Source organism: Ambystoma mexicanum, chromosome 11, assembly GCF_040938575.1.
Source record: "Ambystoma mexicanum isolate Mex_15411 chromosome 11, UKY_AmexF1_1, whole genome shotgun sequence".
Taxonomy (NCBI): domain Eukaryota; kingdom Metazoa; phylum Chordata; class Amphibia; order Caudata; family Ambystomatidae; genus Ambystoma; species Ambystoma mexicanum.
Genome location: NC_090934.1, coordinates 116085684 through 116108213, shown reverse-complemented (window position 1 = coordinate 116108213; position 22530 = coordinate 116085684). Strand labels below are relative to the sequence as shown.

The 22530-nt window shown below is 45.5% G+C and overlaps 2 non-coding genes across 2 annotated transcripts; both read right to left on the bottom strand.

The window, feature by feature from the left end:
* Positions 1 to 18536: 18536 nt before the first annotated feature.
* LOC138505252 (5.8S ribosomal RNA) lies at positions 18537 to 18690 on the bottom strand. Its single transcript, XR_011280079.1, has one exon. It is a non-coding gene; the product is annotated as a 5.8S ribosomal RNA (ribosomal RNA).
* Positions 18691 to 20707: 2017 nt separating this feature from the next.
* Positions 20708 to 20861, bottom strand: LOC138505264 (5.8S ribosomal RNA). The gene has a single exon (XR_011280089.1). It is a non-coding gene; the product is annotated as a 5.8S ribosomal RNA (ribosomal RNA).
* Between the last annotated feature and the right edge of the window lie 1669 nt (positions 20862 to 22530).

Below are 22530 nucleotides of genomic sequence, written 5' to 3'. Positions count from 1 at the left end.
CAGGGCTGGCAGGTACCACCAACATCAGTGATGATATCCTTGTGTACGCCTCAGACAAAGACGAACACCACCGACGTCTAGCAGCAGTCTTGAAAAGGCTTGAAGAAGCGGGTTTGACACTCAATGCGGTTAAATGCGAGTTCAACAAAGATGAACTATGTTTCTTCGGCTACATTTTCAGCGCAGCAGGAGTATCCCCAGACCCATCTAAAGTACATGACATAAAGGACTTTAAGCCACCCCAGTCTGCCTCGGAAGTGAGAAGTTTCATGGGGATGGCAACCTATTGCGCACGCTTCATCCCCGATCTCGCCAGCATTGCAAGCCCTCTCAGGGAGCTAACCAAGAAGGACCAAAGATGGGAGTGGACCGAAGTACACCAACAGGCGTTTCAACAGATCAAAGATGCCCTGTCCGCCACCACGACCATGGCATTCTTCAACGTGGAGCGGCAGACTGAACTCCTTGTTGATGCCAGCCCAGTGGGCCTAGGAGCAGTGCTGACCCAAACCAACAGTGAAGGCAGAGTATTCCCCATCGCGTTTGCCAGCAGGGCCCTCACGAAACCCGAACAGAACTACGCCCACATAGAAAAGGAAGCCCTGGCCATACTGTGGGGTTGCCGCCATTTCAAGGTATACCTGTTAGGAAAGCAGGCAAAAGTCTTCTCCGACCACAAGCCCCTGATCCCGATATTCCGGGGTTCCGCCCCCCACCCTCCTGCCCGCATAGAGAAGTGGATGCTGCAGCTGCAGCCGTACAACATTGAGGTGGAATATCGGCCAGGATCGGACAACCCGCCAGACTATCTGTCCCGCCATCCGCGACCCGCTACCGACAGCGAACAACACCACGCGAGAGAAACGGACGAGCATGTCTGTCACGTGGTGGCCTGCGCCCGGCCGCGAGCCCTGACACTGCAGGAAGTAGTGCAAGAGATAAAAGGGGACATCATCCTGCAATACACTGCCTCAGCCATTCAATCAGGAAGCTGGAAAAACTATCTCACGTCAATGACCCACCGCACAGTGTCAGCTCAAACCAAACTCAGAGCCCTGTTTGGGATCAGGCACAAACTCTCGATAGCTCCGGAAGGGGTGCTTCTGAAAGGTCACCGTATCATACTGCCAGAGTCCCTCGAAGAAAGGGCGCTCAAATTAGCCCAGAGTGGACATCAAGGGATTGTCAAGTCCACGGCGTACCTTAAATCCCGAATGTGGATGCCAAACATGCACCAAAGAATAACAGAGCTTGTAGAGTCATGCGCAGCCTGCCAAGCGTCCAGGAGACCTGAGAACCCGGAACCGATCAGCAGTGTCCCACGAAGCTGCAAGCGATGGGACGCAGTCAGCATGGACCATTGCACCATTGCGGGCGAAGGATACCTGCTCGTAGTGATAGACGAACTTAGCAGATACCCTGAAGTAGAGCATGTGGCATCCACCAATGCCGAAACCACCATCCTCACGCTGGAGAAGATGTTTGCCACACATGGCATCCCGAGGAAAGTGAAAAGTGACAATGGACCATCATTCACCAGCCAGGAGCTGCGGGAATTTTTCAAAGAAGTGAACGTAAAACATCAGCGCATTACCCCAAGATGGCCTCAGGCAAATGGTGACGCGGAACGCTTCATGGGGTCGCTAAACAAAGTCATCAGAATTGCCAAGGAGCAAGGGCACCCCTGGCTGAAGGCAGTGTATCGGTTTCTAAGAACGCACCGGCAAACCCCACACTCAGCCACTGGGATCAGCCCAGCAGCCCTCATGTTCGGAGTACCGATACAGGCATAACTCCCTTTACATCCACACTGGATTGCACCAGAGCCAGACATCCCAGAAATGGATGCAAGGCGGAGGAAGCACACCGAGCAAGAAAGCATCGCCAGACGAGCGTGCCATCGAGAACTAAACCCAGGAGACACGGTCCTCGTCAGGAACCGAGCACCGCCGAAGAAGATGTCCCTCAACTTTGAAGTTCGCCCGTGGACAGTCCAGACCGCCAACCATAGCATGGTCACTGCCACCCGAGGAGGGGAGACCGTGACCAGGAACATATCCCATTTCAGGAAGGTACCCCCGGAAATGTGGGAAGAACACCCACCATCTCCGAGAGAAAGGACAACCGACACGCCCCAAAGACGCATACCACCGAGTAGCGAAAATGCGCCAGAAGAAACGGACAGACCGCACCCGCAAGAGGCGGAGACTGGAGCAGAGACCACCATAGAAGGCCTGACCAGGGAAAGGAACACCCGTTACAGCCTGAGAGAGAAGCCCAAGCCGTCATCTCGCCTCCAGGGATATGTCGTGGACGGAGTATACCGTCAAATAACTGGTGCAAAAGACGGTAGTCCAAGCTAAAATGTTTTCTATTGATATCTGTGAAATTGCCTCCAAATTGGGGAGGAATGTGGTGTCACATGCCCTGACGTGGAAGGTCACGTGACACGGAAGGGGGAGGAGGAAATAAAGGAATCATCGGAACTGGCGAGTTCACGCCAGTCCGGGTTTATGCAACCCAACGTGTAGTCGTGCGTTTGATTGCAGCGCTGCGCCTTGCATTCCGCGCGCCCGAGCAGGCCTCAGCCGAGGGCCCACTTCACCTTCCTGCTGCCGCCCGCAACACCGGCGGCAGCAGACATCACAGTAATTAGAATGTAACACTTACCTGGCAGCTGGATGCTGCCATCTTGCCTTCCTGACCCAGCAGCAGCTGCCAGTCCCCCCACCACCTGACCCATTGCCACTTATTGCCTCCCCAGAACTCCCACCACACCCACCACACCCACCTTTAACTTGCCTCCTTCAGTTCTCACAGCACCCCACTCCCATGATCACTCGGGCGGAGTCAACAACCTCCTTCCCCCAAGATAGACCAGCAACACGTACTGTTATGATTATTGACACTTCCACAGCCCGTCTAGCCTTCTGTCATTTCCTGTCGAGAACCAGGCCTATTTAAGGTTTTAATGAATATTCATGGATCTGATGCCTCAAAACCTGTGAATTTCGTGTGTATTCCCGAGGGTCTCCGGGACCTCAATTGCTTTGGAGCCCCTGACCAATCGGCATTATTTTATAGCCCGATGGGGAAGGCCAGGTCACCCACTTGGCATGTAATTATGATTTGATAGTTTATTTATATAGAGCCTATACACAATGTGTTTCGATTCAGAGAATCCCAACTTGAAGAAAGTCCAAGTCACTGCAACGCCGATTCCACAACATTTCACTCATTGGTTTCAATGGAAAACTCAAATAAAAGTAAAAAAAGAAGATGGGGGAAAGTTTTAATAAATTGTATAAATGTAAATAATAGGGGATATGGCATAAAAGAGAGCAAAATGGTAAGGGAAGTAATATACATGACAGGAAAGTGAGGTCAAACATTGGGTGAGATCGTTGTCCTGACCAAAGGGCAGTCCAGCACCGAAATGCCAGGCAATTCTCCTCTGAACAAGAGTACCGACAGCATCCCCAGACACGTGTTTCGGCCTCACCAGTAGGGTGGAGCTGTGCCTCTCTAAGAGCAGTGAGCAAGGAGTCCACATCTGGATTACCCTAGTTTAACTTATGGTGAGACCCAAAGTTACTTTAATTATGCGAAAACAAGGGCGGTCCTGGGAGTCCCTCTGCCGGCCAAGTCCCGGTTTCGTGAGTCTTAACTAGCTCCTTTAGCTCACTATCTCTTTCACAGAGGAGAAACATCCATAACATATCAGTATGTCCTGACCTGGGGCAATCCAGCACCGAAATGCCAGGCAATTCTCCTTTGAACAAGAGTACCAACAGCAATCCCATACACGTTCACAACATGCAAAACAAATCATTAGAGATAACAAATGGGATATTTGCAATGTGAGAAACCAAAGGGTGTCTCATTTGCTAGTCCCTGGGGAATTCTATCTCAGGTGGCCACAGCATGGCTATCGCCTATGGATCCAGACCCTGGGGGTGGTCCAGTGCGGGAGCATCACCTGGGTGAGGGATCTTCGGAGAGTGGAGGTGAGACAACCGACGGTGAGATGCGGTATCCCCCCCCTTTCCCGTGCTCATTCCCCATCCTATTTTATAGGATTCTCTGAAATCCCAACCCCAACCCTCTTTTCTGCACAAACACTGGGCCGAGGAAGAGGAGGAATGTGAGAAAAGAGGCTAACCCTTAAGTATCCCATTTGACATGTACCCTTAATAAGGTTAGGCAAAGTCAGGCACTTGAACTTAATCACATACATCTGATACCCATTAGCCATCCCCACACGGATAAAAGGCAGAGCATGGAGACACACTCTGAGCAAGGTGGAACACGAGAAGGAGCAGAACTTCCTGGCCGAAGGCGAATCCACTGGAGCAGGACGACCGATAGAGGGAACAGAGTGAGGGGCTGGGAAACCCTGAACATCCCTGCAGGAGCTTGTTGCCTCTGGGAAACTGTGAGATATATGCAGAGAAGGCCAGAACCTGGACAAGAAGAAGCCTGCATTGTGTTTCAAGGATTCCAGCGACCTTCCCGAGTGAACGGCTGAGTTGGGGAGGTGAGGCCAAGCCTGTGAATCAAAGCCGCACAGAACAGAAAAGAATGGACCCAACTGGTGAGTTAGGGAAAGACATGAAAGGCCGGCTTGTGTCAAGGAAAGATTGAAGCCGCAACACTGTATCTCACAATTGCATGTTGCATGCGTGCTGATGAGACGAAAGAAAGCAAACCTGTAGTGAACTTTAAAGTCAGCTGTAACTGTGAAGCTTGTGGTACAGAGCAGCAGAGTGATCCGGCAAAAGGAAACGGCCCACTCAAAAGTCTCCACAAAATGTTTGATGTTTGTTTTAAAGCAAGAAAGTGAATTAACTTTGAAATATGCAATCGTCAAGATTAACCCTGATGAAAGGGGAAGTTAAAAAGTCATTGCTTTAAGAGAGAGGCTTCTTTGAACTTTTTGAACTACCCAGACCAAGAGACACTGGGGCAAATATCATAAGGAAGAGCTGAAGTGGAAGTCAAAGTAGTCCTGCTGTTAAGTGACTTCAATTCAGCACTCAACTAAGTCAATGCCTAGTCTTGGATGCCCAAGGGAAGCCCTTATTTATATATTTTTATGACAAGTTCATAGATCTGGATGATAAACCCTTGTATAACGCCCCTCTCTTTGAATCCCCCTGAACTCACTGAGCCAAGAAGTAGGTTTGTTTTGCAAATTAAAAGATTTATTAGAAAAATTAAACAATATATATATATATATATATCACACTTTTATGAATAAATTATATTTGATATCACACTTATGAATATGACAGTAATCAACAATGGATAATACTACACTAGCACACTTCTTGAATTACTTAAGAGTTGGTATAGAAAGGATAAGGTAGCAGAGAATACGTTTATGGTTTCAAGGAAAAGCAATGATGGAAAGAATGCAGCACAGAAATAAACTGACATGGTTTCAACAAGAGATACTATGATCACTTTTCCTTGTGACAATTCACTCCCCCCCCGATGCAATATAAAGAGATGGAAAAGAGAGCACACAATTTTCAAGAATGCAAACAAAATGCAATACAAATTCCAGTTCCCCCTAGCAAGCTTAGAGCAACAAGGATGATTTTAAAACACAGGCAAAATGCTTTTAAATGTGATTTGCAAAGAAGTGAAAATATGCTAAAAATTATTTTAATTCCCCCTTGGAGATTCAGGGTAAGTGGCAGCTACTTTGAATTAGTTCAGGTCAACACAAGCAATGATTCATGAGGGATTATCAGGTTGAAAACGAATTTCAGCAATAGAAGCAAAAGACAGCTATTTTTGACAGGTGAAGTAGTTTGACTCAAATTGAATTTCGCGGCTTTGATTCTTAGCTTTAAGATGACAGTTAAATCTCGTTCCTAGCACGTATGGTTCAAAAGATATGGACGATTTAGTGGAGGTAGATTCTCAGAAATAAAGTAAAGCTCAGAATGACAAATGACACTTTCATAGGTTTGAAATCACAGAATGGACACACAATTTCTATGCAGTTCTAAATAGGTTGAAATGGATGGGATGAGATTATTTTAGACTAAGAGATTGGTTCTGCACAGTTCTGGCTGGATACTCACTCCTAATTTGGGAAGGAATGGGCCTCGTCACAGATCTGGTCAACAGGTTTAGTTGCGGTTCTCTCTGCTCTGCTGGTCTGGATCTCTGGTTCTGGCAAAAGTTCTTGGCACTGCACAGCGGTCTGGTCTTCTATCGGCACTGCACAGCGGTCTGGTCTGGGTCACTGCGGTTCTGGATACAGCTCTGCTTTCTGGGTTCTGGCACAGGGTTCTAGCCAGAATCAAATGGCTCGCCCGGCTGTTGAGTTTCAGGTTTCAAAAGATTTTGAGGCCTACTGAAAAGGATTCCGCTTGGGGATTGGCCCCTCAAGTTCTGGAGTCTGAATTCTAAGTTCTGGTCTCTGGATCTGTCTGGATTTGAAGTCTGGATTCTAAGTTCTGGTTCTGGAGTCTTCTGACAAAGCGCTTCACAAGAATCAGTTTGAATGTGGAAAGTGAATGTCTCTACCTGAATCTCAGTGGCTCTTTTTATGTCTTTTGAAAGTGGGTGGGAAGGCTGACTTTCTATGCCCAACCCTCTGAGGATCCTGATAGGCTATAGGATTCTCTGTTGCCTCACTGGGGAACTGAATTGTGAGTCATCCCATGTCATGAGACATCATTTTTATGGCCTACAGAAAAAACACTCCCCTTGTCACTTTGCACACAAATCTATTTTTGACTTAAATGCATATTTATCTATGTACAATTTTTCTAATATTATATGTCCAGTTAACATATTTTCTGTAGCGCCAAACCATCCGATCCCTGTCTTTGCAAGATGTTGTGTTCACTTCTGACAGAATTCTGCCCTTTTCGTCCAGAACACAACCTGTAACCTTTTCCAGAATTTACACAAATGTGTGCAAGGAATATGGGCATCTGATGATGAAGTGTCAGATTTTTAACATATATACATTTGGAGTAATACCCTATTTTCTGCTACTACCCCCCAGAACATACCACAGAGTCCTAACACCTCTTAAAATGTGCACAGAAAAATCATAGGAATAATGATATTATTGATGTCATTTTTTAACAATTATGTACTATGAATTATCCATCTTTCTAAAATTATGCACTGGCCCAGAGGGGTGTGGTTTCCCAAAGCACATGGGGAATTTTTGGTTTGTCCACTTCCTCCAAGCTCAGCTGGCTTACAGAGGCAGTGCCCCTCCCATTTCCTTCCAAGAGGAAGCCAAGCCATTTAGGACCCCCTGATTTAGCAATGGCTTGGAGCCAAGGGAAGTTCATTGTTCAGTTTTCCTGCAGTCCCAGGTACTCCTCCCCTGATTCAATCAGAGAGGTGTAATCTCCTTTTGGTGAGGCAGCAGAAGGAAGGCCAGGCCTGTGAATACAGTTGCTGGGCAAGTTTCAACTCCTGTTGGGGGTAGTTGTCGGGCAGAATTCAGTCCCTTTAAGCCAGGCTTCAGCCAAAGGTCACTTTTTGTTCCCATTTTTCTTCATTCAAATCAAACTTAAGATATTGGCACATGCAGCTAGAACACTGATTCTAAGTTCAAAATTATGACATTTAAACAGTTGCAACCTATGTGACACTCAAAAGTAGGTCACTCATTTATTTTAAACATTTTGATTTTAGTGGCTTTAATCCCATTTCACTTAAGCTGCTGACATCCACAGCTCAGCCAGCTTTGTTATGAACATTATTTTAGGCTCTTCATCTTTCCAGATTTGGTATGCACACAAGACTTCATTCTACCAGACGTCTGCTGGTGTTCAGTAAGATTTTTGAATACCTTGCAATGTTTGAAATGGGCATTTTGAGCTTGCATTCAGAGAAACAAGGGTGATTTCAAAGCGCTTTTTGAGCTAACAGGCACTGCTGTTTTTCCTTTGGCACCACGTTTCACTCATGGCGCTTCTGGCCCATCACGCTCGCGCTGGTGGGTGGCGGGTCAGGTGACCATTTTGGTGTGTGCAAAAACTGCGCGGTTTTCCTGGATTCTGGCGCAAATGTGGGCTTTTCGGCCATCTTGGATTTTCTAAGCCCACAGCACCAAATGTTGCAGCATAATAACTTGAACGTGGGTCGATACACCTGACACTGCAGAGGTTTGTGGAAAAGCTTGCACATTCGAAAGTCTTCGACATCAGTGAAAGGTCCGAGCCCGATTGAGGGAGACCAAGAATATGAAATAAGTGAGGGGAAGGGGCCCCCTTACAAATGTAAATAAAGCTTGAGGAAGGGAGCCACTACAGGTGCTGTGATTATGAAGTCTGAGCCCTGCTGATATGATTGTTTGATATGATTGTTTATTTATATAGCGCCTATACACAATGTGTTTCAAAGCGCTTCAAGGCAAGGGAGGGAACAAGGGAAAATACAACCACATTCTTACAGGCCATGAACAGTAAGGATGTGAAATTAACTATCGTACTCGGCCTGATGACATTTCAGATAGTGCAAGAGCTAAGACGTATATAAGGAAGGGAGGGGGAGAGTGGGAGGGAAATGGAAACAGACAGGCGACTACTGTACTAGGCCTGACAACATTTCTGGTAGAGCCAGAGAAAAACAAAAGGTGAGGGAGAGGGGCACTGAAAGGGAGGGGAGGAACAGAACAAGCGACTATCATACTAGTCCTGACGATATTTCAGATAGTGCTGGAGGGGCCATGGGAAGGAAAAAAAAACAGTAATGGGAGGGTGGAGGAAACAGACGAGGTTGCTATTATATTAGGTCCAGGGACAATTCTGATAGAGTAAGTGCATAGAAGAAAGTAAGGGGAGGAGATAGGAAAAGGGAGAAGGGAAAGGAGGAGAGAAAAGAGAGTAAGAAATCGACAAGAGTGGAGAGCGAATACAATTGCAGAAGTCAGTAGTAACACATAATGTTGCAAGCTAGGATACAAGATGAAGAAGGGAACAGCATGATTCAGGCCACCATGAGTACAAGATGCAAAGGAAGTCCAGCATGAGAGTTGAGAAAGAGTGACGCACCATGAATGAATGAAGTCCATAAAAGTCAAATCCAGCATTGGCCACAAGACAGTGATGGTGAAGGAAGGCACCAGGTGGGCGGGGCTTGTTAAGTGGTGAAAAAGGGCAGCAGGCAGGAAGGTACCAGGTGGGTGGGGCTTAGGCCAGGTGAGATCTGAGGGAGATCTACGTGGACTATTGACCATTGAAAACTATAATACTGCAACCACTGCTATTGATGCCTTGAGAGGTCCGAGCCTGACAGAGTGGGGACATACTGGAATTTTGTACTTTTCTTGAGAAGTCCAAGCCTGACACAGGGAGACACCTACATGTACTATTGACCAATTGAAAAATATAATGCTGCAACCACCACAATTGATGCCTTGAGAGGTCGGAGCCCAACAGAGGGAGACCTACGTGAATTTTGTTGACTCATGAAAGAATATTTTTGTGAACATAAGTGACTTTAACGTGTAAGGCCAAGCAGGCCTTGTAAGAAACCTGGCAGTATTCTCCCAAACATACCTCATGACTCCTCTATTAAGGTGGCCAAGAAAGAGTTGACACGCTCAGATCCCAACTCTGGGTGTGAAAGAGTGAGAAGGGATGACCTGGGTCGGGGAACCTGGGTTATGTTCGGGGGAGTGTCCCAGGTGAGACACAGTATTACACCAGGGACAAATGCAAGGAGGATGAAGTCCCTGAAACCTTCATAGATTGTTCCACATCTACCTCTCTTTCACCAAAATAATTTCCCTTACCCAAATTCCACAACCAACCCCTCCATATCTAGCAAATTCCCTAGGAACCCCAACCCTGTTGCACTCAAAAAGCACAACTCCCAGAATCCCTGTGTTTCTGTTTCCTATCCGAACATTCCCAGACGTTCTTCTCCACGTCCCTCTGATTATGGTTTTCACACTCCCAATCTATTTGGACCAAACACTACCATTCACACAATCTCCTCTGTTTATTTTCTGACAATAATCCTGGTCATTCCCATTTTTTTTTCCATTAACCATTCAAATCTTGCCCTTCAGAATTTACCGAACCCCTTTGTAAGAGGGCTATGATTTCATACAACACCTCTTCTCCCTCCTATCCCATACGATACCTGGAATCTCTACCATGCCCCTCTTTTCCGACACACATATTTTTTCACACCATAAAAAACAACAGACTCAAACCAGAACTGTTCACCTGACATGTTCCGACACAAGGGGCAGGCAGAGTCAGGAAATTGACACAGATTACACACACCTGACGGTCCTTTCTCTTCCCCATAGGGATAAAAGGTGGACCAAAAGAGTGCAATATGGGCAAGGCAGACCACACATCCAGGGAGCTAACTCAGCATGGCAATTCAAGAGTAGGAGAAAGACACCGCATACCGAGAGGGTGTTAAGGAGAGAAGCTACCTTGCCCTTTCCAACCAAGGCCCGGGAAACCTCTGCAGAAGGTATCGTGTTGCAGCAGGTGTCAACGGTACACAAGACCCTCCTCCACTGATAACCAGGCTGGGGAGAGATGCTTGTCTCTGTGGTACCAACTCTGACTCCAACGAGAAAGAAAGCAAAGCGGCTCATCACAGCCGGTGAGTCGAGGGGAGAGAACTGTGTTGAATGAAAAGTAGCAAACAGCTAATTGAACTGTGAAAGCATAAAGAGTGATTGATGTGAAAGGGGGAAAACCGGCAACAGAGGAGTTGAGCACCACGTGGGGGCTCACTCAGGAAACCTCTGAGTGATTACACAATTGTTGAAACTACCATAACCAGAAGGCCTTGGGAAAGGCAAGAAGGGGGTCAAAGTGGCCATACACGGGTCTTGTCAAAATCCTCTGTACAGTGGTAAGAAACTAAGGGAAGTGAATCCCACATCATAAGAGTTGAATGGAAAAGGCGTGATTGACAGGAATGGGAAGAGTGAACCCGAATGAGGGATGCCGATACATAGGGGGCAAAGTCTAAGTCCTGAAAAACAGTGTGAAGACAAGAGATGTCCACAGTACAAAATGACATTAAGATTTGTGAAAGTCACCAAATAAGTTGCACTGAAAGCCATAGTGAACCCGATTGAGAGAGGCGAACAGTCGAGTCAGATCTGAGCCCAGAAGAGGGAGATCCAAAGGTGAAAAGCCAACACACACCGACCCGCGAGTGCAACAAATCAAATTACAAGAGGGAAAGCCTTTTGCATGCATGAAATTCCAGGGGAAACCCGACAAAGAGAAGTGATATTTGAGAGGGCTCTGAGCCAGGAAGAGGGTGGAACCTAGGGTTGAAGAACCATTAACCAAATACAGAAAAGTACTTTTTATTGTATTTTTGTTTCGATACTTTGGACCTGACAGACCCTCAAAAGCAGGAAAACATAACTATCACAGGTTCTGGTATCATTAAAGAACTTTCTAGGGATCTGCGGCCGGAAGAGGGGGATTCAGAAGTGAAAGACATCACCAATGTATATGTGAAAAGGAACTCTTTGTTCATTATTTGAATACATCAGGCCCACAGAGGCAAGAGACTTTTTGATAGAAAAGAGATTTAACCACCGAAAGCCCGGATTGCTGAAAGTAGAACTGTTAGCTCATGCTGGGAAAGCTCGAGCATTTGCTGTGCTCCAAAGTCCTGCCTTGTCCCATGCTAAACATGTGGGGAAGGGAGACCTCAAGTACCACATCCTGACTTCTTATTTGTGAACACTTCCTTCTTTCTTAAGAACATTATCCCACGCTTCTTTTTTGTATTTAGCATAAGGATTGGCAATAGGTTTTTCTTAGTATAGGCATTTTTCTATTGCAAGACACCAGCAGGACTGCCTAATTATTTGATGGACAAAGCTTTCTTAAATCTTAGATTTAGTTTAGATTAGGCTTTTTCCAACCTACCGGTCCAGTTTAATGAACACCCTTGAACTGTGTCTGTCTTTAATGCTGCCAGCATGAGTTCCTTACAGCCTCGACCCACGTTTTGAACTGCCTTTTAAAAAAAAAAATAACCTCTGCCAGTGTGTCATCCGGTATCCAGGGTCCGCCTTACTCTGTGCTGTCCAAAGTGGGGAGGAGAGCTGACTAATCCATCTTGATGCTTTGTTATAACGCATACTTTTCTTTGCATACACATTTCCCTTTACACACTTTTTCTATAAGAGATAGGGCAGGCATTAGGTTTGTTTTTAGTATAAGAAATTCAAGATTGTTCGTGTGCCCCCTGTCTGACCATGGCTACAAGGTCAAGAGAATATTGTGAACAAAAAGGGTCCCTACAGATTTGAGGAACAAGACCTGTAACCAGGTCTTGTTCCTCAAATCTGTAGGGACCCTTTTTGTTTTTAGTATAGGCCATTCTGAGTTGACACAGAATAACTAGGACTGTGTTTTCTTTATTATTTGATGGTAGAGACTACTCTAATCATATCTATATGTCAAGGTAAGAGTTTTTCCAAACCCCAAGAATTTAATTTAAGGTTTTGAAACTGGTACCTCTTTTGTCAGTGTCATACCTGTGATACCATAACTCCCTTACAGCAAGTTAACAAAAAGCAAATAATTAAACAAATTAAACATAACGTGTATCCAACTTGTATCAGTATTAGGCAATCACACTTACTAATATATGTGCTGTGCCTACAGTTAATGGAGGTTTTGGTCACTTTAGTAACTTCTGTACTGTGTTTGAACTTTTGAAATTCACCAGGAAGCAGATGTCACATTGAGTGTTATTTTGCCTGAAGAATGTTTGTGTTCCTTGTTACAACTACATTAGAAACATAGCGATTTCAAAAGTTGTGTCTGGTAAAGATAAGAATGCTTAATCATTGGGAAACATGTCTTTAAGTGGGCATGAATCAGCCTTTTTGGAAGCAGAGCACCATAATAGTTTGCATATCTGGTGTTTAACACACCAAATTAGAAAGGATGTATAGGCTCAATAATGATTTTCATGGCAAGGCTTGCTAGGCTGGTAATAATGTGCTCTTTATGTCTGACAGCAGAAAGGTCCCCATCCATCAAGTGCCTTTCAAGAACCAGTGGCCATTGTATGACACATGAAAGGTCAGGGCCTGTTTTCCCAGATACAAAATAGCCAATTATAACCAAGTACCTGCAAAATAAAATAATGGTAAACTAAAAACCCATACATTAAAAAAGATGAATGAGGATAATGGATCTGCAAACAAACTCACAAAGAGTCCAGGTGCCTGTTGGCATGAGAGGAATTAACATTAGTGTGTTCAATGTTTACATTTTCTACTGGTAATAAATGCATTTCCTTCGAAGAGTAAAACCTACTGTATCTCCTGTCGGGAGACTTGTATAGGAGTACTGAACACATTGGCTTATTCAGATCGAATAGCATGATTTAAATATGTAAGCCTAGTTTAAATTCAAGCTCATCTCACATTGTAGAAATGATCAAAATCCACAACTCTGTTATTTGACATGCTAAAGAGCCCAACACAAATTGCATTTGTGTAACGCGGACTGAACATATAATTTGTACATATTTAAGACCAAAGAAACCCACATTTCTATAAAATCTAAATACGTGATACCAATTTGAAGCTGGATGATGTCATGCAAATGAGAAAGGTGGTTTTATGGGAACATTTATTGAAATTCAGATTTGGTAATTGCCCCTACCAGCCTTCTCAACCAAGACAGCCAATGACAAAAAGGCAGACGTTTCAATAGCTGTGTCATCACTAGGAGATCAACAAATCAGCTAATCCAGTAGTAATAAGATGTTAGCTGAATCTACTTTAGTGTGGGATTTGTGGGATATTTAACCTCAAATCCCTTGGTAAGGTAGTATAATCAACCAGGAACTGGGAGCCAACTGAAATTATTGCATACAGAATTGCTGCATGAAAGCAGATTGGATTGCATTTAAGGCATTTTCCACAGGTACTGATTGTAGAAAGAAACCAACAGCAGGGCAGAGGGCCCTCGCTGAGAGGCACTTGATACCCATATCCTGGTACATGTGCCCAAAGAGGGAGAACATGACTTGGTGGTCCCAGGCTGCCTGTCTGCTTGAATCGGAAACAGACCGAACTATAGTATGAGTGTTCTGAGGATTATAATTATTTTCTATGGAATTGACATAAATCCCATATCCCTTTTAAATTTAATTGTATATTTAGGGAACCCACATTGAATTGTTATTTATGTTATTGTTAAAAGTGTGGATCTAGCTCAAGAGCCGGGGAGCACTGTGCTGGATGTGTGCAGCCGGAGAATGGGCTGGCATCTTTCTACAGCATCGCTATTCCTTGAAGCAAATGACTTCCTGGACCTACAGCAATTTGGTTTTAGACTGGGCCATGGCACAGAATCAGCCCTATTAGACTTTAAAAAACCAAATGGGCAAAGCCAAACACTCTGGTAGAGTATCCCTACTATTCCTACAGGACCTGTCAGCAGCTTTTGACCTCATGGATCACCAAATCCTTTGTCAACACCTTTCATCAGCAGTTCACCTTTCAGAACAGGCCACTGCCTGGATCTCCTCCTTCCTATCTCACAGATCCTTTCTCGTCCTTACTATCTAACTTTCTCTTCCTATCACACACTATATGGTGACATTTTTCTTTCTGCTAAACCCTCATTCTATCTTGTGCAATCTCAATCTACTCATCCTAGGCGTCTGTTTAAATCACTTTATCGTCTTATTTATCCCCCTACCTGATTATTTGCTTAACCTCATTCTTACTCCCTCAGATTTTTCTTCCTATTTTTATTCATCGGGGGCCACTCTTTGAGAGGCCATCATCCCTTCCTCTACTGTCTGCGTTTCTTCCCCATGCTCCTCATCCAACTTGACTATCTCATTTTTCTCTCAGATCTCTAATTCTTAGACTTCTTCTTTAGTTGCTTGTGCCCACGTACTGCCTCTCCATCGATCCAATTCCTTCTTTATTTATTCCTAAGGTCTATCCATTACTGGTTTCCTATTTTACCACTCTTTAATATTCCTCTTCTTATGTTAAATGGAAATCCTATTAGTGCCTCCTTTTGATTCATATTGGCCTAAACTTAGTTGCTCTATGGGGAAAACCGCGTTGCAAAGTTCTGAATTAGAATTGACTTCAAGCGCCATCTTGGAAAAAGCCCTCCATCTTTGGTTCTAAAAAACTCCTGCTCACTCTTCAGTAAATAATTAGCTATGTTTTCAACTTCAAAAGAAGAATTGAACTTTGAGCCTATGTCAACACCAGGGCTGGCAGAGCAGACTATTTGTCCTGAGCAAACAAGACCTTGCAGTCAGAACAAACTCCCATTCAAAGTGTTATCTATGTCTACAAACTCAATCTTCTCACAAACAGTGTTATACAATTAATGCAAACTGATGCTGCGAGTTTCTGAAGGAATCCTGTGTACATTGGAAAGCTAAAGCTCCACACAGCTGACGGCAATAAAGTTTGTCAGTATGTTTAAGGAACCTTGGAGCTAAAGTGAACTCAAATTTAAAGTGTTTTCTGTATCAATAGCCTCGGCTATATTCAAACATAAGAACTGAATGTAGGCAAACTATAAACTGTGTACCTTCACAAAAAGCTATTGAATTTGTTTCTTTGAACTAGGGTCAGCCTAAGATGAATAACTAACATGACCAGACAGAACAAAAATTGTAACCATTGTATTTTGAGGACTGGAAAATACTTGAAGTATGTAGAGACAATATTGTTGTATTTGCTATGTGAACTGGGCACAAACCCACATTTGTAACTTATTAGTATGGAGATGGGCTGAGCTATGACGTGGATTGTGTATAAATACTGCATGTTTTGTGATGTGGTACATGCTGTGAGGGGCTGTGGACCAGATAGATATCTGCTTTGATATTTGAATGTGTGCAGCATAAATCTTTGAAACTTTGTGACTGGCAGATCCAATTTTTGGTGGTACCAAGCCTTGATAGTTCCTTGATTTTACACTTACTTCAACCTTTCCTTTCTAATTTAAACCCGCATCTATTCTTCCCATTCTAAATTCTGACCAGAGCAGGATAAGCTTGAAGAATAAATATAAAATCAGTAAACAAGACTCTATGCACATCCCTGTCAGCAAAGGCCATCGTACTAACCAAATAGATACTCAGTAAAAAAGGAATCGGAATATTGTTCTTGTTTCCAGTTCTTAATTAGGTGCTGTCTTTTAGGCCTTTTCGCAATACATCAATATTTCTCTAAAGTTCATTTTCAAAAGTTCCTGTGACTTCCAACAAAGTTTACAATCCTGCTATAATATCTATAAAGAGTGTACAAGTGAGTCACAGTCCAAATGCAAAATCTGCATTCCACAGCTGGTCGATGTATCATCCTCCTTCTTCATCGATCAAGTCTGCACATGCTACAATTCTTCTTCTGGTCTTGCTCTGCATTGGTAACCGTTGGAGTGGGAGGTCGAGAGGTGGTCTCATTGTAGTAAAATTTTACATCATTCAAACAAAGCCAAGCTCTCCTGCCTTGGACTTTTACTGCTGAGGCAGTTACATTTTCCTCAACAAAGAGACCATTAAAGCATGGGTCTTGCCACTTTCGAGTGAAGATTTTAATCATAACAGTGTCACCAACAAACTATTTGGGTGCCAATTGGTTGCTGGATTGTTTATATCTGTGTTCTGAGACTGACCCCTCTGACACCAAAGTTGATCTGAAATGAGAGAGGTGGTGCAGGTCATACATGTCAAATAATCATGCAGTTCATCACATAAAAGTTTCACTGTACTCTGGTAATCACTTCTACTACTACGATAGAGGTGTAAGAGGAATTCTCATTTGCCTTCCTGTCACTAGTTTGTGCGGGGTGAGGCGATGGTCCGACCCAGGCTGATTCTTTAGGGCATATAAAGCTAAGGGCAGGCAATATAGGCTACCTTCTTAAAAGTTAGCTTGATTTTGGCAATCCTTTCTTTAAGGAAGCTGTTAAGTCTCTCATATAATTCATTGGCTTGCAGGCGATAAGCAGAAGAAAACGTATGTTTAATACTAAACAAAAGTCCTATTTGTTCGAACACTTCATTGACAAAATGTGACCCATTATCGGATCTCAGAACTTCAAACACACCCCATCTTTGGAAGCCTTAACGTACTAAAAGCTTTGCTGCGCAAGTGTCACCAGGGTGGGTACACGGACCTGCCTTGATCCACCTAGAGATGGGACACACCACCACTATCAGATACCTGTATCCATTACATACTTGCAGAATATCAGCATAATTGATATGTAAATGCTGAAAAGGACCATTCAGTTGAGGTATTGCACCTCTAATCATTCTCAGTGTATGCCCAGCTGTAACCTTTCGACACACAATGTAATTCACTACAAAGAATGCAACATGTTCTAACACATTTGGAATAAACCAGTCTTACGCAATTGTTGCAGCAAGTCTTTCCCTAGATAAATGAGCGGGGTAATACAGCTGTTGAAGCGCTATTTTTAACAATGCTACGGGCATTACCTGCTTTCCAGAGCTATCTTGTCGCCCTAATGTTTGGGGGGGGATAAAGAACACTTCCTTTGTTTATATAACTCCTGCTCTTCCTGCGGTGCACTTTCCTGAATCTACATTAATTGGATCTTTGGCAAATTATTAAACCCTTCTTGCATTACCATAATTGTAAATACTTTTTCTTTGATATGTGGAGAGTCAAAACATGAGATATCTGGGGAATATGCAACTCTTTTGGCTTCTGCATATATGGCTTAATTCACGCAAGAAATAAAATCTCTTTGCTTAGTGTGAGCAATGCATTTGATGACCGCTATTTGACGACCGCTATGGCTACTGGGAGTAGTATTACCTTTATAAACCTGTCCAATAAGGATGCATGCTGCACAGGTGTGACGTCCACTCGGAGGTAGCCCCTCCTTTTCCAATGCACTAGCCCTGCGTGTATGGTTGATGTCACATAGGTGGAGTCACTGCACACTGTCACTTCCTGCCATTCGTGTTTTTGGAGCGCGACGATAAGTGCTACCAATTCTGCCACTTGCGCTTAAAATGTATACAGTAGTCTGCCCCTTGCTACAAATTCTCCATTTGCTCTATGTCTTATTAGTGCTGAGCCTGAATGCCTTTCTCCATTGGTTTGATCAATTTTCAATGAGCCATCAATAAAGAGCTTTTCCCCTCCTGGCAGAGCAAGGTATATCATCATAAAATTCAACACAATTTGGACAATCATGTACATGATCGCCATCAGCTACTGCCTCAGCTAAAAATGTGGCGGGATTCAATATTTTACTTCTGACAATTTTGATCATTGGGTTCAAAATCATTACTTCATAGGCTGAGGCTCTCTGAGATGCCAATGTGAATTTGGGTTTCTCAAAGGCCAAACAGAGCATGCTCTATGAAAAGATTCATAGAACAGCCCATTACACTTCTTGTAGACTTCTCAATTGCGAACACGGTGGCTACCAATGACTGTTCACAAGGAAAGTGCCCTTTCATAACTGCCCCATCCCCGCCCCGGCAAGGGAACAATGGGGCGATTGATGTTCAAGCGACCCTCAGACAGGCGTAGCCTCGGGAGGAACCCGGGGCAGCAAGGTGTGTTCGAAATGTTGATAATCAATGTGTCCTGCAATTCACACTAATTCTCAAAGCTAGCTGCGTTCTTCATCGACGCGCAAGCCGAGTGATCCACCGCCAAGAGTCACAGGTGACTTTTTTTGTTCCAAACATTGGCCTGAACCTGCTGGTGCAGGAGAGGCCGGGGGAGGGAGGCAGCACCGGTTGTCCCACCCACTGCGGACAGGACAGCCCGGAGCTCCGTCTAGCTTCACCACTTTGGAGGCGGCCGAGACATCAGGGTTTTAAGATGAAACAAAAAAAAATCCAGACGCTTATCCCAGGAAGCCTGCCTGCCGCCTGCAGCAGCACAGCGGCAGTGCTTCCCACAGTGATGAAGGCAAGCCGTTCCACCGCCTGCCCAAACAGCCAGATTTCCGCTCGTCCTTCTCTGACACCAAAACCCTCCACTGCTCCCCTTTCGGGGAGCCAGACAGAGGGGCGGGCCAGAGACAGCACAGGCAGGGGCGGTCGGGTGGGACCGCTAGAGTCTTCAAACAGTAGCCTGGCCACATGGGCCGAGATCTAGGTACCTAGCCAAGAGTGAAATTCGCCCGCTGCACTGGCGGGCCTGGCCATTGCTCTCCCACAGACGTGAGCAGCCGGAAACCTGACACCTGCTTGTCGAGTAAGCCTGGCTGCGCCATGGCTCAGGGCTCATCTGGGGTGCTTGGCCCCTGTCCGCCTGGGGAGGCGTCCCTCAAGAACGGCCGGGCTTCCCTCGGATCACAGCACTTCACACACACCCCATCTTGGGAAGACTTAACGTATGAAAAACTTTGCTGTGCAAGTGGCTTCAGGGTGTGTACACAGACCTGCTTTGATGCACCTAGATATGGGACACACCACCACTATCAGATACCTGTGTCCATTACATACTTGCAGCATATCAGCATAATTGATATGTAAATGCTGAAAAGGACCATTCAGTTGAGGTATTACTCCTCTAATCGTTCTCAGTGTATGCCCAGCTGTAACCGTTTGACACACAATGCAATTCACTGCGAAGAATGCAACATGTTCTAACAAATTTGGAATAAACAAGTCTTCCACAATTTTTGCAGCAAGACTTTCATTGAAGCGCTATTTTTAACAATGCTACTGGCAACACCTTCTTTCCAGAGCTATCTTGTCACCTTCATTTTCAGTGGCGGATGAAGAACACCCCCTTCGTTTCCATAACTCCTGCTCTTCCTGCGATGAACTTCCTTGAATCTCCATCAATTGGGTATTTGGCAAATGATTAAACCCTTCTTGCATTACCATAATCGCAAATACTTTTACTTTTTCTTTGATATGTGGAGAGTCAAAACATGAGATATCTGGGGAATATACAACTCTTTTGGCTTCTGCATCTGCGCTTCATTCCCGCAAGAAATAAAATCTGTTCGCTTAGTGTGAGTGGCGCATTTGCCGACCGCTATAGCTACTGGGCGTTGTAGTGCCTTTATAAACCTGTCCAATAAGGATCCATGCTGCACAGGTGTGACGTCCACTCGGAGGTAGCCCCTCCTTTTCCAATGCACTAGCCCTGCGTGTATGGTTGATGTCACATAGGTAGAGTCACTGTACACTGTCACTTCCTGCCATTCGTGTTTTTGGAGCGCGACGATAAGTGCTACCAATTCTGCCACTTGCGCTTAAAAGTTATACAGTAATCTGCCCCTTGCTACAAATTCTCCATTTGCTCTATGTCTTATTAGTGATGAGCCTGAATGCCTTTCTCCATTGGTTTGATCAATTTTCAATGAGCCATCAATAAAGAGCTTTTTCCCTCCTGGCAGAGCATTTTCTTTCACGCAAGGTATATGATCATAAAATTCAACACAATTTGGACAATCATGTACATGATCGCCATCAGCTACTGCCTCAGCTAAAAATGTGGCGGAATTCAATATTTTACTTCTGACAATTTTGATCATTGGGTTCAAAATCATTACTTCATAGGCTGAGGCTCTCTGAGATGTCAATGTGAATTTGGGTTTCTCAAAGGCCAAACAGAGCATGCTCTATGAAAAGATTCAATTGCAAATTCGTTGGCTACCAAGGACTGTTCGCAAGGAAGGAAGGGAGGGAGGGAACCCTGGGGAGATTGAGATTCAAGCAACCATCAAACAGGCGTAGCCCCATCATGAACCTGGGGCCGCAAGGTGCATTCAAAATTTCGATGATCAATGTGTCCTGTAATTCACACTAATTCTCACAGCTAGCTGCATTCTTCATCCATACGCAAGCCGAGTGATCCACCGCCAAGAATCACAGGTAACTTTTTTTTGATCCAGACGTCGGCCTGAACCTGCCAGTGCAGGAGATGCCAGCAGGGAGGCAGTGCCACCTGCCCGCCTGCCACGGATGGGACAGCCCAATGCCCTGTCTAGCTTCCCCACTTGGGAGTCGGGCAAGACCATCATTTTTTAAGACAACACCAAAAAAAAAATGCAGATGCTCAACCTGAGATGCCTGCCTGCCGCCTGCAGCACGGTGGCAGGGATTCCCACGGTGACAGAGGCAGGCCGTTCTGCCGCCAGCCCACCCAGCCCGATTCCCGCTCGTCCTTCCCCCGACCCGACCTCCTTTGCCGCTCCCCTTTCACGGAGCAGGAGGGAGGGGCAGGCCAGAGACAGCATGGGCATTGGGGGTTGGGTGGGACTGCTAGAGTCTTCAAACTGCAGCTGACCGCACAGGGCCGAGATCCAGGTATCTGGTCAAGTGCAAAGGACGCCCGCTGCTCCTGCTGGCCTGGCCATCACTCGCCCATGGACGTTGCCTGTCAGAACCTTGACGCCGGCTCATCGAGTAACCCCATCTGTACCATGGCTCAGGGCTCGCTCTGCGTGCCAGGCCCCTGTCTGCCTGGGGAGGTGTCCCATGAGAACGGCCAGGCTTCCCTCGGCTCCTGGCTGCTCTCACTCGGGAGTTCCCTGCCGACTGGGGAGCGCCCACCAATGCCTGCCCGCTGGCAGGATGGGTTGGAGGAGCGTGCCTCAGCCCAGTGCAGCGGATGTGACGCTGGATCGTGAGGATGGGGGCCTGCTCCGGGCTCCCTCTCTCCATGGGGTGCGTCCACGTCAGGTTAACCCAACCCTGCCGGGCGTCCCCGTCTGTCTGCTGGGTCACACACCCCCCCTCCAGCAGAATAGAATCCCGCTCCCTGGCGCCTGGTCTCCTATGTACCACGGTCATGGACCGCTCTGCTACTTGGACCATAGCTAGAGGGGCACCCCAGGCTGTGGGTGTGTGCATCTGGGACACAACTGGGTCTGCGGCTCTCGCTCCGGCTGCTCCACCGTTAATGATCCTTCCGCAGGTTCACCTAGGGAAACCTTGTTACGACTTTTACTTCCGCTAGATAGTCAAGTTTGATCGTCTTCTCAGTGGTCTGCCAGGGCCGATGCCGAGGACCTCACTAAACCATCCAATCAGTAGTAGCGACAGGAAGCATGTACAAAGTGCTGGGACTTAATTAACACAAGCTTATCACCCGCACTTACTGGGAATTCCTTGTTCATGGGAAATAATTGCAATCCCCAATCCCTATCACGAACGGGGTTCAGCGGGTTACCTGCACCTGTCGGCGAAGGGTAGACACATGCTGATCCACTCAGTGTAGCGGCGCATGTGCAGCCCCGGACATCTAAGGGCATCACAGACCTGTTCTTGCTCGATCTAGTGTGGCTACAGCCAGTAAAGTACGTTACTCCTAAACTTCATTGGATAGCGGATAGAGTACCAATTATAATAATGGTTGCTGTCCCCTCTCGTATGTAGAGACATGTGAGTGAATCCTTTCGCGCAACAAAAGATTCTACACTAACTTAATATCTTCGTAGAAAACACTGTTAGCTAATACAGTATTACTTTAAACCCAACATGTTTCGTTCTTCAATTATTCTCACACAAAATCCACAAGAACCTTTTCAGGGGACC